The sequence below is a fragment of the Colletes gigas genome, unplaced genomic scaffold, assembly GCF_013123115.1.
Source record: "Colletes gigas isolate AHSC1104 unplaced genomic scaffold, ASM1312311v1 Colletes_gigas_Sc00033, whole genome shotgun sequence".
Lineage (NCBI taxonomy): Eukaryota > Metazoa > Arthropoda > Insecta > Hymenoptera > Colletidae > Colletes > Colletes gigas.
In genome coordinates, this window is record NW_025106662.1 from 519856 (window position 1) to 535334 (window position 15479).

Here is a 15479-nt window from a genome sequence, read left to right on the forward strand (position 1 = left end):
ACTTATCTACCAACAAATATTATTTTCACATGACAAGGGCAATCAATTTAATTAACTTTACGATATGTCACGTTATCAAAAGGTATAATACAAACTCCATTTCAATATACCCATTTTATCATGTTTATTACAAAAACCGTCTCGATTTTAAAGAATGTTAATAACAACAGAGATACAGATGCACATACTAATCTCATTTGACACGTATTTTTATTATACAAATTACACAGAATGCTTTCACAACAGTGAAGATTTAGATAACGTGCGTAAACTGCATGATAGGCGAGCCGCAGGAATGACAATATTTATTTATTCAATTTGTATTTTAAAGCAAGTACATCATGAGAATAATAAGTGTATCTTTATCTCCTGGTATACACACTGTATGTATTTATAATTTATAAATCGCTCCCCCTTTGCCACAATGTCATAGGTGGGCATAAGAAAAAATCTTTTCATTGCTGTTAAGAAACTTGTTACTGTTATTGTTACTTGTTACTTGTTACTGTATAATTTAGTGCAAGCCTACAATGCTTCATTAAAATCAAAGTTAGAACGGCTACTACCATAATGGATGTGCGCGCAAGATGTAAATCATCAAAATCTGCAAAACTGTAGGAGGCAATTTTAAAAAATCGCATACCAATGGATTTGGATTAAAATGCTCGTCATTTTTTGTCATTATGAAAATTTCAATAAAATGAAAAATTAAGTTAATAAATTTTTTTTTGTTATAAACAAATTGTATTTTTTTTAATTTTTTAACACCATGTTATTGTACATAAGAAACCATCAACCTCGCCCATTAACAATTTTTTTGTATGTCTTTCCGTTTTCGAGATAGCCGTTTCGAGCCAAAACTTCAAGGGGTGGTTTCACCCCTTAAACTCGAGTTACCGCAGCTAAAAAAAAATACGTGTCGATTATTTTTTGCTGCTTTATAAGTGTACAAAGTTTCATCAAAATCGAAACCGGACCGTTCGCGATGGTTCCTTGTAAGTGCATTCTGTAGTTATGTTGAGATTTAAAATTTCCTATAAATGCATAAACATCCTACTTATAATATCAATAGATTTATTTGTATGTGTACATGATCAAATACATATTTTGTAAAAATTTTAATATCTATGGATTAGTCGAGTCGTTAGAAAATAATGAATTAAAAATATACAGGGTGTTCGGCCATCCCTGGGAAAAATTTTAATGGAAGATTCTAGAAGCCAAAATAAGACGAAAATCAAGGATACTAAGTTGTTGATTGAGGCTTCGTTAAAAAGTTATAGAAACATTTCCGACCACACAGTATATTTTCGGTAAAAAAATTTTTTCTCGAAACTATATAGGATTTTGGGAGTATGTCTAATAACCAAAAATAATTGTAATTGACTCCCTCAACTGAAAATAATTTTCCCAGAACGATTTCAAAATTTTTAAATTTTGTTGAAAAATTTGTCCACGTTCCCGAATTTTTTTCTTGAAATTGCGTAGGATTTCGGGGGCACGTCTGTTACCAAAAATAATTGTAATTGACTCCCGCAGCAAAAAATATTTTTTTTTGATGATTTGAAATTTTTTAATTTCGTTGAAAAATTTTTGCACCTACCCTGTCGATTTTTCTTAAAAATTCGTTTTCCATTTTTAATAAATTTGTTTGACGCTGTACGAAAATGTTGTCTTACACTTTTTTGTAGGTATGCATGAGCTCTACTTCCAGACTAAATTTCAATGAGATCCATTGATTATTGTAGGAGTTATGGCCGTTTGAAAATTGAGCCATTTTTATGGGGTTTTTCTAACTTTACGGGGTCAAGGAACCACTTTCCGAATATTGTTGGAATTCTTATATATTCTCCATTAAAATACGCGTTGTTTGCCTTTTGAATCATTAGAATCCTCCAGTCCGTTCAGAAGTTATGATGTTTTAAACATACGCGTGAAATTTCAGTGAAACATGTCAATGGTATGGTCAGACATGAAATTTTCGGTAATGAATTTTTTTCTCGAAACTGCGTAGGATTTTGGGGGTATGTCAATTCACCAAAAATACTTGCAATTGACCCCCACAACAGAAAATAATTTTTCCAGAATGCTTTGAAATTTTTTAATTTAGTTTTTTTAATAACTTTTTAACGAAGCCGCAATCAACAAATTGATGTTCTTGATTTTCGTCTTATTTTGGCCTTTATAATCTCCCATTAAAATTTTTCCCAAGGATGACTGAACACCCTGTAAACAGTTTCTCGTATTCGTACACTATAACAGTGATTCACTAGAAATGTAAAAAAAAAACATTGTACTAATAAATCAAAGAAGTTTCTCGTATCAACGATGTAATTGCTTAGTCAAAGGAAAATTTTCGAACAAGAGGTTTATATTTTTCATAAAATTCCTATTACATGTCTGAAATATTGCTTTAAATCGTAGTGCAAAACTCGCCACGAAGACGTGGGACGACCTAATACCAAGATTAATAATTTCAGCTTACGTATTTCGAGAATATGTTTCTGGTTACGCTGTCCGCGTAAACTGTAAACGTTGCGAGCTGTTCCCGACAAGAGGACACGCGAAGGAATAAGGTTTCCAGTCCACGGAACGGCGATACATCGTTGCACTTTGGTCCGAGCGCGCCTTGAACGATTTCTGGAACGACTTGGACGTCAATTTCGCCTCTTAAGCTCCCCCTTTCATAGATGATACGGTCGATAAAACGGTCGCGTTCGCTCACTCAAAAAGGTTGTGATGACCACTAGGGGCCCAGTGTACAGGCAAGCATCACACCCAGGTTGAGTGAGTCCACGTGACCGCCATTTTCAGAGAACTCTTTCTCGATATCCTCTTCACGTTCCAAACCTCCGCTGACTCGCGTTCCTCGAATCACCGATCCTCTTCTTTCGACGCGTTCCTCGGTACGAATTTATATTCCACATTTATTGACGGCTTCACGAAAACAGAAGATCCATCGTTGCGAATTATCGTCTTGTTCGATTCCACTTAAGGAGGTCTCTTCTTAAAAACGAAGGTTTAATGGAACAGGAAATACGCTTGAAACGTAATTCGATATACTTACACTTTATTCGTGTGTTTATTTGTCATGTTAAAGCTTCGAAGCCTCGATGTTTGATTATTATCTAGTACGAGTCACTGGTTACGATGAAACGAGAAGATGGAATTGTCTTCCATCGAATAAATTATGATACCAGGATCTTCGCGTTGGAAAATTAAATGGAAAATTTGCGGTAACAAATTTCGCGAGGCTTTGCTATCAGTTTTAAAAACGAAGGTTTAATGGAATAGGAAATACGCTTGAAACGTAATTCGATATACTTAAACTTTATTCCTGTGTTTATTTGTAATAAAAAATGTATTTATTTTTATTTCGTTTTGCATATATATTTATTACTCTTTCAGTAATATTCACAAATTTTTACAACGAGAAATAGTGAAAATTAGTGGCAGTACAGAGCCTCGTACGCAATCGTAACGAAAAAGTGTTCCAATGGTTCCCATGATTCGAACAGTTCTGCTGGTCCAAGTCAAAAAAATGAAAAAGATGCTTAATTAGGATACATTTTTCTCTAGCCGGTACTAAAGGGCAAAAATTGATAATTAAATAAATGGCAGCATTTTTAAATTGAAATATCGAATTTTTCTTGCTTTTAACTTTAGCAGGCTAAAAAAAAAAATGGAAAAATAATGATTTTGACTTCATTGTAGTACAAGCTATAGTGACACATGTATTGGAGGTACACGCCAAATTTGAACGAAATCGGACAAATAGATCTTGAGATGTCATGGAAGTGAATTCAGAAAAGATAGTTTTGAGAAAAATGCATTTAAATAGAGAGATCAGAGAAACAATACGTATACCTTCGTTAATTTTAAGAGTTTGGTGATATGCTTTTGCACACATATTTCTAAGACTATGTCCTTCAAGAAAATGGAAGAAAAAGAAAAAGAAAAAGTAAAATCGAATTTCTTGGCGGTTTACGGTACAAGATCCCGTTAAAGTCGGTGTTATTGGTGGATACGCGGGGACTAATTGCACGACGCGGAATAAGGGAACGCGATTATACGATGAACGGTGCAGGTTCGAAGAACGAATGCTAACGGGGCGTTAGCAGACACATTTTCCCGTTATTTTAAGGCAGAGAAAAGCGGAGGCTGCGCGCCGTGAAATATGATGGTCGATGTATTAACTCTTTGTTTGCTAACATTGTTCGCCAAACAACGCGGCTTTTGTACGACTGGTGTACAAAGCCATTGAGATTTCTGCGCCTCTTCCTCCCCAGTAATTATATACTGCCTCTCTCTGGTCGCAATTTCTCCGCAACTTTCCGGCCTTCTACCCCCTCCATTCGCCCAGTGCCTCGATATCGATGCTAATTAGACATCCCTTCATCTTTTTTCATTCAACGGAGTATTTCAAACTAATTCACTCGTTGATAAACAAAAAAATTTACGCAACTTTCCTTTAGGCGCCCTATAGAGACTACGTACGCATATTTTTGGATACATTTTTCATAGTTTACGGGGGACCAAAACGAAAAGAAAATGTGGAAAGAACGAGATATTAAATTAAATCGACAGTAGGTTCACGATAGAATCTCCGCCATTTTTGTGATTTCTTTTTTAATGATAGGTAGGCTGTTTTGTACTGAGATTTTGGAGATATATTTATTCATGTTACGAGTATGTACAGTATTTTTTTCATCGAAAAATATTAGAAATTGTGGGAGTTGTAATTTTCTTGTTTAAAAGAACGCATTTAAACTGACTTTTATGGTATTTCAAGATGCAGCAGACTGATTGACTTCTAGAGAGAATATTTGACAGACACGCTTTCATCGCCGAAGCAAGAGATTTTTAAAAAAATATTGAAAAAAAACTATTTTTTTTAATACGTCAAAGACGAAAGAAAGGTTAAAAAATAGAAATTCGAAACTTTAAGTACCATTTTCAGAAGAGTCATTAAACAAAAAATTATAACTCCCACAATTTTTAATATTTCTTGACGAAACAAATACTGTACATGCTTGTAAGATGAATAAATATACCTTCAAAGTCTCAGTGCAAAACAATCAACCTACCGTTAAAAAAAAATAACAAAAAAGGCCGAAAAGTTATGAGAATCGTCGAGGATCGATGGATCCACGAAACTGGCCGCAAAATGGCCAAGAAGTTCCTAACTATACAATGGGACCAGCGTTTCTGGATTGCTTATTCATTCGATGGACAAACTTCTCTCCCTCGTGGGAGAGGGGTTATCGTGCGAATGCAGAGGAGTATTTTCGAAGGACAACTCTGCCAGGATGCAAGTCGTAAGGGCGACCAGACGGACGTCCCGTTGTAATTTCCGTCGCGGGAAATGCAACTGAATTTCATCGTTCGTCCTCCCAGAAGAGAACGCTGAAGATCTACGACGAAGGGACTCGCGGAGGTAAGGCGATTATCGAACTGCCCTCCCCCCTAAGAGCATAATCGAAGGTTGCCAGAAGACGAAGGAACGAAACGAACCGACCGGAGACAATGACGATGGCAGAGTAGGTGGATTATAGAAACAGGGAGATGAGATTTCGGGGGGATTGCCACCTAAGAGGAGCCCGATTGGCTGAAGTTCTTTCATACCGGAATGTATAATCGGGAAAGTTAATTGGAAGAAGCTTAAAGTTTGATCGAGGGGGCGGCTTCTCTCGAGTCGCTGCACTCATTATCCTTATTTTTGTCGTATTAATAAATTTATCGCTTCGTCGTTTCCTTGTTTATAAAAATAGAGGACTAATTAAACTATAGGCATAAGGAAATTAAAAGTATAGTTCGAAGATACGAACAGATTTTTAAGATATGAAAACTGTATGCAATTTTATTTATTTTTGCGAATCTGACAAAATGCAATTGTAATTGTAAAATATTTTTATAAAAATGTATAACGAATTAAACGATACCATAAAGAAACAAAACCTATAATTTAACACTTTGACTGTCACGTCATTCATATGTAGGTGACAAGACTTTTCGCTTTGGAACTAAAACAATTAATTCTCAAGCTGGAATGTGAAAGGAAATAACTTTGAATAAGGTTCATGAATTTTAGTTGTTGTTACGAGAATAATTACTAAGACAAATGTTAATTCATATTGTTTACGATAGTTTAAAATGAAGTTTTAGTTTTAATCCGACAATGTGCTAAAGATACGAAATAGAACGAAATTTTAAGATGCTCGGACTGGATGTAATTTTATTTGTTTCCGCGAATCTGACAAAATGCAATTTGCATGTTTTCTAGAAGGAACCCTATCATTTTGACTGGTTTATTCGTTGACTTTTCGTCGCATCGGGAAGCAAAACTTTAATATTCAAACATGATGGAAGTTTGACACACACCCGTAGCGTGCGCCTGTGGGTATGCGCAGAGGAACATGCGCGAGAGAGAACGCGCGCATGAGCGTTGTGTTGCTTTACCAGCACGTTTTTGTCGTGTCGTCGTTGTGTGTTGTCGCGTGTACCATGTATCAATTCTGTATCATTAATCATTATTAAACATTTATATATATATGTTCCAACAATCCAACAAGGTTATGGGCCCAGGAACGGTTCCCTTACGCGAATGGAAGTGGAGATAAAAGGACACGCATAAATAGAAAGAAAGGTGTATTTGAAAGTGAAGTTATGTGCGAATAACCACGTGTTCCAAAGATTATAAAGAAATAAGTTCAACAAATAAATAAAGAAAAAAATGGCTACTTCAATGCAAACTGATCGGATAGATAAATTAAATGGTAACAATTACCGGTCATGGAAGTTTAATGTGAAAATGGCTCTAGTACAACGTGATTTATGGCAATACGTGAACGGTGAAGTTGTTGAACCGATCGAGGACAATGAAGCAAAGGCAATCTTTAGACATAAAGAAGACAAAGCGTTGGCCACGATTGCACTAAGTATTGAGCCGGAACATCAAATACACATTATGGACTGCACAAAAGCATCTGAAGCTTGGGATGCACTAACAAAGGTATTCGAACCAAAGTCGAGGCCCAGAATACTACAGCTCAAGAAACAAATGGTTTCAATAAAGCTTGAGCATGATGAAACAATGATGTCGTATCTAGGAAGAATAAAGACATGCAGCGACAGTCTTAAAGAAGCAGGTCATGAAATCAGAGATGACGATTTAGCATATGCAATGCTATGTGGATTACCAGATAGGTATGAAGGAATTATCATGGCATTGGCGAACCTTGATGACAAAAAGTTTAAGTCGTCAGAAATAAAAGGGATATTGTTGAACAAGTACGACAGGAGAGCAGCGAAGGAGATCAGTAACCTCGAAGAAAGAAAAGAAGCGCACCATCAAACCAGAGCAGTGTCTCATCAAACCAGAGAAGCGTATCATCAACCAAAGGAATATAGGAAGGATGAAAGGAAATGTTTCAAGTGCGGTAAACAGGGACACCTTGCACAGTATTGTAAAACAAGGACACAAAGTGCAATAACAAAGTGGAAACAGGGTACGTCTAATGATAAGCAGTATAAGCAGAAAGATATGTTTTTATCGGAACTAAACAATGTTCAATTAGATGATTCTTGGTTGATGGATAGTGGTGCGACTCATCACATATGTAAACATAGGGATTGGTTTGTGAATTATAAATCTATAGCGAATGAAACAATTTACTCAGCTGATAACAGTGTGCAAGATAATTTAAAAGCAATAGGAATCGGTGATATTAATATAGAGATTTACGTAAACAATAATACTTTTGATATAACTTTGAGCAATGTGTACCATGTTCCTAATGTAAGGAGAAACTTATTATCAGTTTCACAAATAGAGAATAAGCAGAAACGATTAATAATAGATAATCATAGATTAAGTATCCTAAATAAGAGAAATAAGACGATAGTGGGGGAAGCATTTTGTAAAAATGGGTTATACAGGGTGTTCGGCCACCTCTAGCAAAAATTTTAATGAGCGATAGTAGAGGCCAAAATAAGACGAAAATCAAGAATACTAATTTGTTGATGGAAGCTTCGTTAAAAAGTTATTAACAATTATATTCAAAAATTTCAAATCGTTCTGGAAAAATTATTTTCGGTTGCGGGGGTCAACTACAATCATTTTTGGTGAGTACACATACCTCCGAAATCCTATCTACTTTCGAGAAAAAAAATCGAGTAGGTGCTGAAATTTTTCGGTGAAAAAAAATTTTTCAAATCGTTCTAAAAAAATTATTTTCGGTTGCGGGGATCAATTACAATCATTTTTTATCATTACACATACCTCCGAAATTGTACGCACTTTCGAGAAAAAAATTCCTTACTGAAAATCCAATTAGGTGTCTAAATTTTTCAACGGAGAAAAAAAATTGCAAATCGTTGTGGAAAAATTATTTTCGGTTGCGGGGGTCAATTGCAATCAGTTTTTGTCATTAGACATACCCACGAAATCCTGCCCACTTTCGAGAAAAAAAATAGAGAAGGTGTGAAATTATTCGAGAAAATTAAAAAATTGCAAATCGTTGTGGAAAAATTATTTTCGGTTGTAGGGTTCAATTACAGTCATTTTTGGTGAATAGACATACCCCCGAAATCTTGCGCATTTTCGAGAAAAAAATTCAGTAAGGGCGGCACTTTAAACGTTAATAACTTTTTAACGAAGCTTCCATCAACAAATTGGTATTCTTGATTTTCGTCTTATTTTGGCCTCTACTATCGCTCATTAAAATTTTTGCTAGAGGTGGCCGAACACCCTGTATATGGTTAGAGCTAGTGTAACTAAAGGCAGATCAGATCGAATGGAAACACATATTGTCAAAAACGATAAGTTAAATGATAGTGAGAAATGGCATCAACGATTTTGCCATATAAGTACAAGAAATATTCAAGAGATATCAAGTAAGAGTTTAGTTAGAGGCTTGGAAAATTTAAATATAAAGGATATTCATTGTAATGGATGTAGCATAGGTAAATCTGTGAAAGCTCCATGTAAGAGCATGGGAGGTAGACAAACAAAAGCCGTATTGGATTTAATTCATTCAGACTTATGTGGACCGTTACCAGTAAAGTCAATGGGGGGTTTAAAATATTTTCTTACTCTCACTGATGACTATTCGAGGAAAACAACAATATATTGTTTAAAAGGTAAAGACGAAGTATCCAGTTTCGTACAAAAATATATAGCTAGAGTAGAAAGAGAACTGAATAGAAAAATAAAAAGAATAAGGACTGACAACGGATTAGAATTTTGTAACAAGGAATTAGCAACATTATTTGATAAATTAGGTATAAGACATGAGCGTACAAATGCATATACACCGCAAATGAACGGTGTAGCCGAAAGGGTTAACCGAACCCTAATGAACTTAGTGCGTGCGATGCTAAAGACAGCAAAATTACCTGAAAGGTTTTGGGCAGAGGCGTTGCTTGCTGCATGTTATACCAAAAATAGAGTCAAGCATTCGGCAATCGACGACAATGTTCCGGAAGGGATTTGGACTGGAAACAGACCAAGCGTGAAGCATTTAAAAACGTATGGATGTTTGGCGTATGTGCATCTCTCGGGATACGATAAACATAAGCTCAATCCAAGAGCGAAAGAATGTATATTTGTAGGGTATTCGACACAAACAAAGGGATATAGGCTATTTGATCCTTTGAAAGACGACATTATACATAGTAAACACGTAGATTTTGTCGAAGAATTATGTGGATTTCAATACATTTATGGAGAAGAAACATATGAAATACCATCTGACAACGAAAATAGAGCTAATGATGTAACAGATGAGATAGAAATTAAGAAGGAAGAAGTGAAGCTGGATGAATCAACAGGTAATGTACCCGTAGAAAATGTACCGTTATTAGAAAAGGATACAGTAGAAACGAATGTGAATAGCGATGTTAGCAGTTCGCAAGAAATACGAGAAAGAGAAATTGTTAATAGCAAACCACGACGCGGAAAGGTTATTAGAAATCCATGGGGTTGTAAAGGTAAACCTAAAGATATTGAAATAAACCTAACAGAGATAATCGAACCTACAACGTTTGAGCAAGCGATGTCATTACCTCAATCTGAACAATGGAAAACAGCAATGGATGATGAATTACAGAGCTTGGAAAGTAGAAATACGTGGGAGGTTGTAAATAGAGTCGAACATATGTCATGCATCGGCAGTAAATGGGTTTACAAAATCAAGACGGATCCCACTGGGAAAGTTGTTAGGTACAATGCGAGATTAGTAGCACAGGGGTATGGTCAAAAGAAAAATGTAGATTATTTTGAATCATATGCTCCAGTTGCCAACATGTCAACTATTAGACTGCTATTGGCGATGTCAGTGTGTGAAGATTGGCAGGCACATCATTTGGATGTTAAATGTGCATATTTGTATGGAGAACTAACTGAGGAAATATCCATGGAGTTACCACCAGGATAGAGCGAAGCAGATCAAAGGTAGCAAAATTGAAAAGACCGATTTACGGGTTGAAACAATCAGGTCGGAATTGGAATGATGCAATTGATATGTTCCTAGTTAAAAACGGATTCCAAAGATTAAAAGGCAATAACTGCGTCTACGTATATGATCGTGATCTCATTTTAACTATTTACGTCGATGATATAGTATTATTTAGCAAAAATGTAGATAAAATAAAACGAGTTAAAGTGTTATTAACATCACAATACGAAATAAGGGATTTGGAAATAGCGTCTTACTTACTAGGGATAAGCATTAAATATATTAATCAAACTATGAAACTGTCACAAGAATTATATATACAGAAATTATTAGATGAATACAATATGATGGAATGTAAAACCACAAAAACACCAATCGAGGCAGGTATAAAGTTATCAAGGCAGGATAGCCCTTCAAATGAAGTTGAAAGAGAAGAGATGAAAAATATGCCATATAGACGGCTGGTAGGATCACTAATGTACATAGCGTTGGCGACTCGACCAGATATAATGTATGCGACATCGAAGTTGGCACAATTTGTATCAGATCCCGGTAAAATGCACTGGATACAAGCAAAAAGAGTATTAAGATATTTATCCACTACAAAAGAGAGATGTATGGTATATAGTCAAGGAGATAGTGAAATAGAAATATTTAGCGATGCGGACTGGGCAGCCGACATTGACGATAGGCATTCCTACAGCGGCATGATAACTTATTTAGGGGGAAATCCAATCTCTTGGAAGTCAAATAAACAGAGATCCATATCCACATCTACCATGGAGGCGGAATATATAGCATTGGAATGTGCTGTGAAAGAAGCGATTTGGATAAATATGATGTACAAAGAGTTACAGCGACTGATTAGCATTAATGTACCGCGTGAACCATATATTATCAGATGTGATAATAGATCAGCTATCGACTTCACATTGAATAGAGTAGAGCGATCGAAGTCGAAACATATAGACATTGCGTATCACATTACTAGGGAAAAGTGTGAAGAGGGATTGATAAAGCTGAGGTATGTATCTTCTGGCGATAATGTGGCGGATATTTTCACCAAAGCGTTACCACACAGTGTAATGACTGTTCATGTAAAGAGATTGCGAATGTTTATGAAATAGATTGTATGCGAGGAATAGATGTGTGCCAAAAGTGGGGGATTGATGGAAGTTTGACACACACCCGTAGCGTGCGCCTGTGGGTATGCGCAGAGGAACATGCGCGAGAGAGAACGCGCGCATGAACGTTGTGTTGCTTTTGCCATCACGTTTTTGTCGTGTCGTCGTTGTGTGTTGTCGCGTGTACCATGTATCAATTCTGTATCATTAATCATTATTAAACATTTATATATATATGTTCCAACAATCCAACAAAACAGACAAGAGAGCCTGAAGTTGGAAGGGCGCGAAGATTGTTCTTGACTCTAATTGGCTTGTAGTCTAAAATCTCGACTGTGCGCCAATTTAACCTAACTTGGTTTCTCTCGACTCGACCACGAATCCCAACCGCAACATTAACTATGTTATTTCACTATATTATTATTCTATCACTAACTCTTCGAATTTTGGTCGAAATATTTTCCAAAACAAAACTGCAAATAAACTTCTTTATTATATTATACTCTTATTCTGTAGTTTTCAAAATTTTTATATAGCTCGATTGACGCGTTGCCTGCCATGGTAGTCACTGATGACCGGCACTTTAAACTCTACGCTATTTTAACACTTGAACTACCAAAGCAGCCCAAATGATCCATTAATAATTTCTAATACAACTTGTAAAAAATTTACTCGATTTTTACTGGATTTTTGCAAAATTGCATTATACATTTCTTCGCGTATCTATCGCTTTAATTTCTTTGGTAAAAATAAATGGATTATAATTGTCGTTAGTTCTAGTGTTAATTAAGAATGCTGTAAAATACAAGTTACAGTGAGTCACAAAATTATTAGCACATACAGAAAATGATAGAAATATGAAGGGTAAAGGAAATAATAAAAGATTTTTTTATACTTTTCATTTGAAAAATATAATGTTTGAACCATAAACTCACGATACTATGAAAAAAACAATAATATCGTTACATATAGTTGTAAAATAATGAAACGGAACGAAACAAAATTACTGTATAACTATAAGTGACGATATTATTATTTTTTCACAGTATTGTGAGTTCATAAATATTATGTTTTCGACCCAAAAACCGTAAAAAACAGTCTTTTCTTATGTCTTCTATTCTTCGTATTCCCATCATTGAGCGTGTCAATAATTTTGTGACTGTACATCGTTAATATTTCTATGTTTCGTGCTGTAATTTGTACAAACGTCGAGAAATTTGAGTTGTTATCCCAGATTCCTTTGGAATTTATTATTTCATAATGCATATAAACAGAGAGTCGATGCAGAGGTTTCCTTAAAAAAATTTCAATTGTAAGGACGAGGGCGACGGGGAGGTGGTGAAATAATTTCACGATTAAATATTCCTTTGTAAGTTTCAAAGAGAAACGACTTTCGCCGAGCCCTGTAATTCGTTTCAAGCGTGCCTTTTAAAGAGACATTTCAGGGGAAACGTCCTTTCGCGGCTTCTATTAAACTCAGTCTTGTTATCTCCGGGCAAAGCGTGGACAAATACGCGTTGACCCTTTTCTTCGCTGACTCTTGTCCTCTTTTTCCAGTGGCCCGTGTTTTCCACGGCCTCGTTTGTTTCCTTTCCCGTCCGTCTTATTTCGCCTCACGGTGAAACTGATTCCTTTCCCGCGTACCTTCGAACTAAAAACCTCTTTTCCCTAGCAAGCTGACGTTTCTCTACGAATATTCGTGTTGTATCGTCCGCTGAGATGTCGTTTGATACCGAACCAGCCACATTTTCTTGAATTCTCCATATAAATATACATTGATTACGTTCTAATCACTTTCGACTATCTCACTTTTCAAAATCAACCTTGCACCAGACACAAGGTGCCAAACGTAATTATCCAGAGCAAGATCTTAATCATATTATATGGCAATGTCTCCAAAGGCTATTTCTCTCCCTACACGATCGATGCTTTCCTCTTCCAAACACTTGTACCTCCTACAAGGGTTATATTTAAATTCCAATCACAGTCAATTCAGAATCTCTATAAGTAGCAACTAGTTTTACTATCTGTCTCATGCAGTTACTTATATAATCCCCTTAACACATTGACTGCCATGTCACCCATATATGGTGGCATGAATTTTCACTAAGGAGCTAAAAAAAATGAATTTTCAAGGTTAGATGTTAAAGAAAATAAATCTGGATACGCTTCTTAAATTTTAACGAGGCTGTAAAAATAAGTTCTACGACAAATTATGTTAGTTTTCAATTGTCTAAAAACAAAGTATTGTTTTTATAGACAATTTGAGGAGTTTGGTCCGGCAGTCAAAGTGTTAATATGTTTATTCGACTCTACGCAAACTCGTGCTAAAAATTTCGTAAGAGGTTACAGCGTAATAAATAAATATAAATATAGATGATTAAAGTGGCATGAAAAAGTTTTCGGAATTTCATTTTACAATAGCTCAAGAAATAACCAATACTACGATTCTAAATCGGTTTATTCAAGCAGAATTCTGTCAAATATTATCTGCTAAATATATTTAAACGTGATGTTCTATTTAACACGAATCGTCTGGGCACGGTAAAGTATTTTGATCCTTGGCGTCCATGGCGTCCAGAGCACGTATCCTTTCGTCCCCTGCCTTATCGCGGTTCTGTACTTGACAGTCGGAACGTGCAACTGTCATTTTGTCCGTTACGGTGCTCATCGAGAGAAAGAATCGTGCGGTCATGGATAAAACGGTCTTCGGGGACTCGGAACGCTACAATTAACTACGAATACAAACCAGAACAGAGAATCGACTCTAAGAAGCCAAGTAACAGGCACAAAATAGTTATATTAAGAAATAATCGTGTTATAATGCAAACTAGTAATTAAATAGAAATTTTTAAAATAGTCATAATCAAAGACACGTCGCTAAATACCAAGGGGAATAGAAACATTAATATAGATGCATTTAATTCGAAATCGTGCAAATGAAATACGAAATATAATAATGATATTGAAGAATTCTAGAAATTTGTTTTAAAAGAATGTATATTTCAATGTTTTTTAAAACGCCTTTTAAATTCCAACTTCTGATTCTTGTTATTTCCCAAGCTCCTCATATAAAATTTCGAAAAAGTATACAAGGTGTTTGTGTCAAATTTGATCAGCATTTTTATCACAAACGTTAAGTATATGAAAAAAAACGAAAGTGGGAAAAGTTTTAATATTCTTTACGCACAGTAAGACGTACGATATTTGTGTATGTATTGTGTATGTAATTTTTTAAATTGAACGATATACATTTTTTTGCGGTTCTCAAGCCAAATTTCTCAAAGTTCTCAAGACAAATTCAAACATGTCACACGTTAACCCCTAAGTGGATTATTGCGACCGCTGCGATCCCCTGCAAGTTTAAACTAATTATTTAATATATGTATGTCGATATAATTATTTGAAAATTTATGTAATTCTCCATTACTTCATTATTTCTTAAATACTTCAAAGGAAAGTTGATTTCCATTTATCAATGTGGTAAAAATCAACGTTAAATAAAATAATTCAGTTGAGATTGAGAGAAATCAACATATTTTTACATTCACGAGGTATTTGTTAATCGATTCTTTATCTTGGTCATTCCTTGTACGAACAAATCTAAACGAAATTAAATAGTACATGTTTGAAAAGTTATTTGAAATTAAATCGTACGTCGAGAGGTTGAAATTTCTGATTTTCCTTATTTCCCACGGTCCTCCGGATAAAATTTCGCCAAACCGTAGAAAAAACAGTTCGGTGCGCGTCGACCGTAAAACCGCACCGTGAAAAAACGTGCGAACGTCTCGTCGGGGCTCGATACTTTCCCAATTAACGACGGGGGGACACGGATCCCCGAAACTGACGGGTTTCCGCGCACGATCGTTACAAAAGCCCCGCAAAAGTCTGTCTTCTC

At 35.6% G+C, this 15479-nt stretch overlaps 1 protein-coding gene across 2 annotated transcripts in view; it reads right to left on the minus strand.

Annotated features, from left to right (window-relative positions):
• Positions 1–15479, minus strand: part of LOC122402161 (matrix metalloproteinase-2) — a 159264-nt gene that overhangs the window by 63722 nt on the left and 80063 nt on the right. The window lies entirely within an intron of this gene.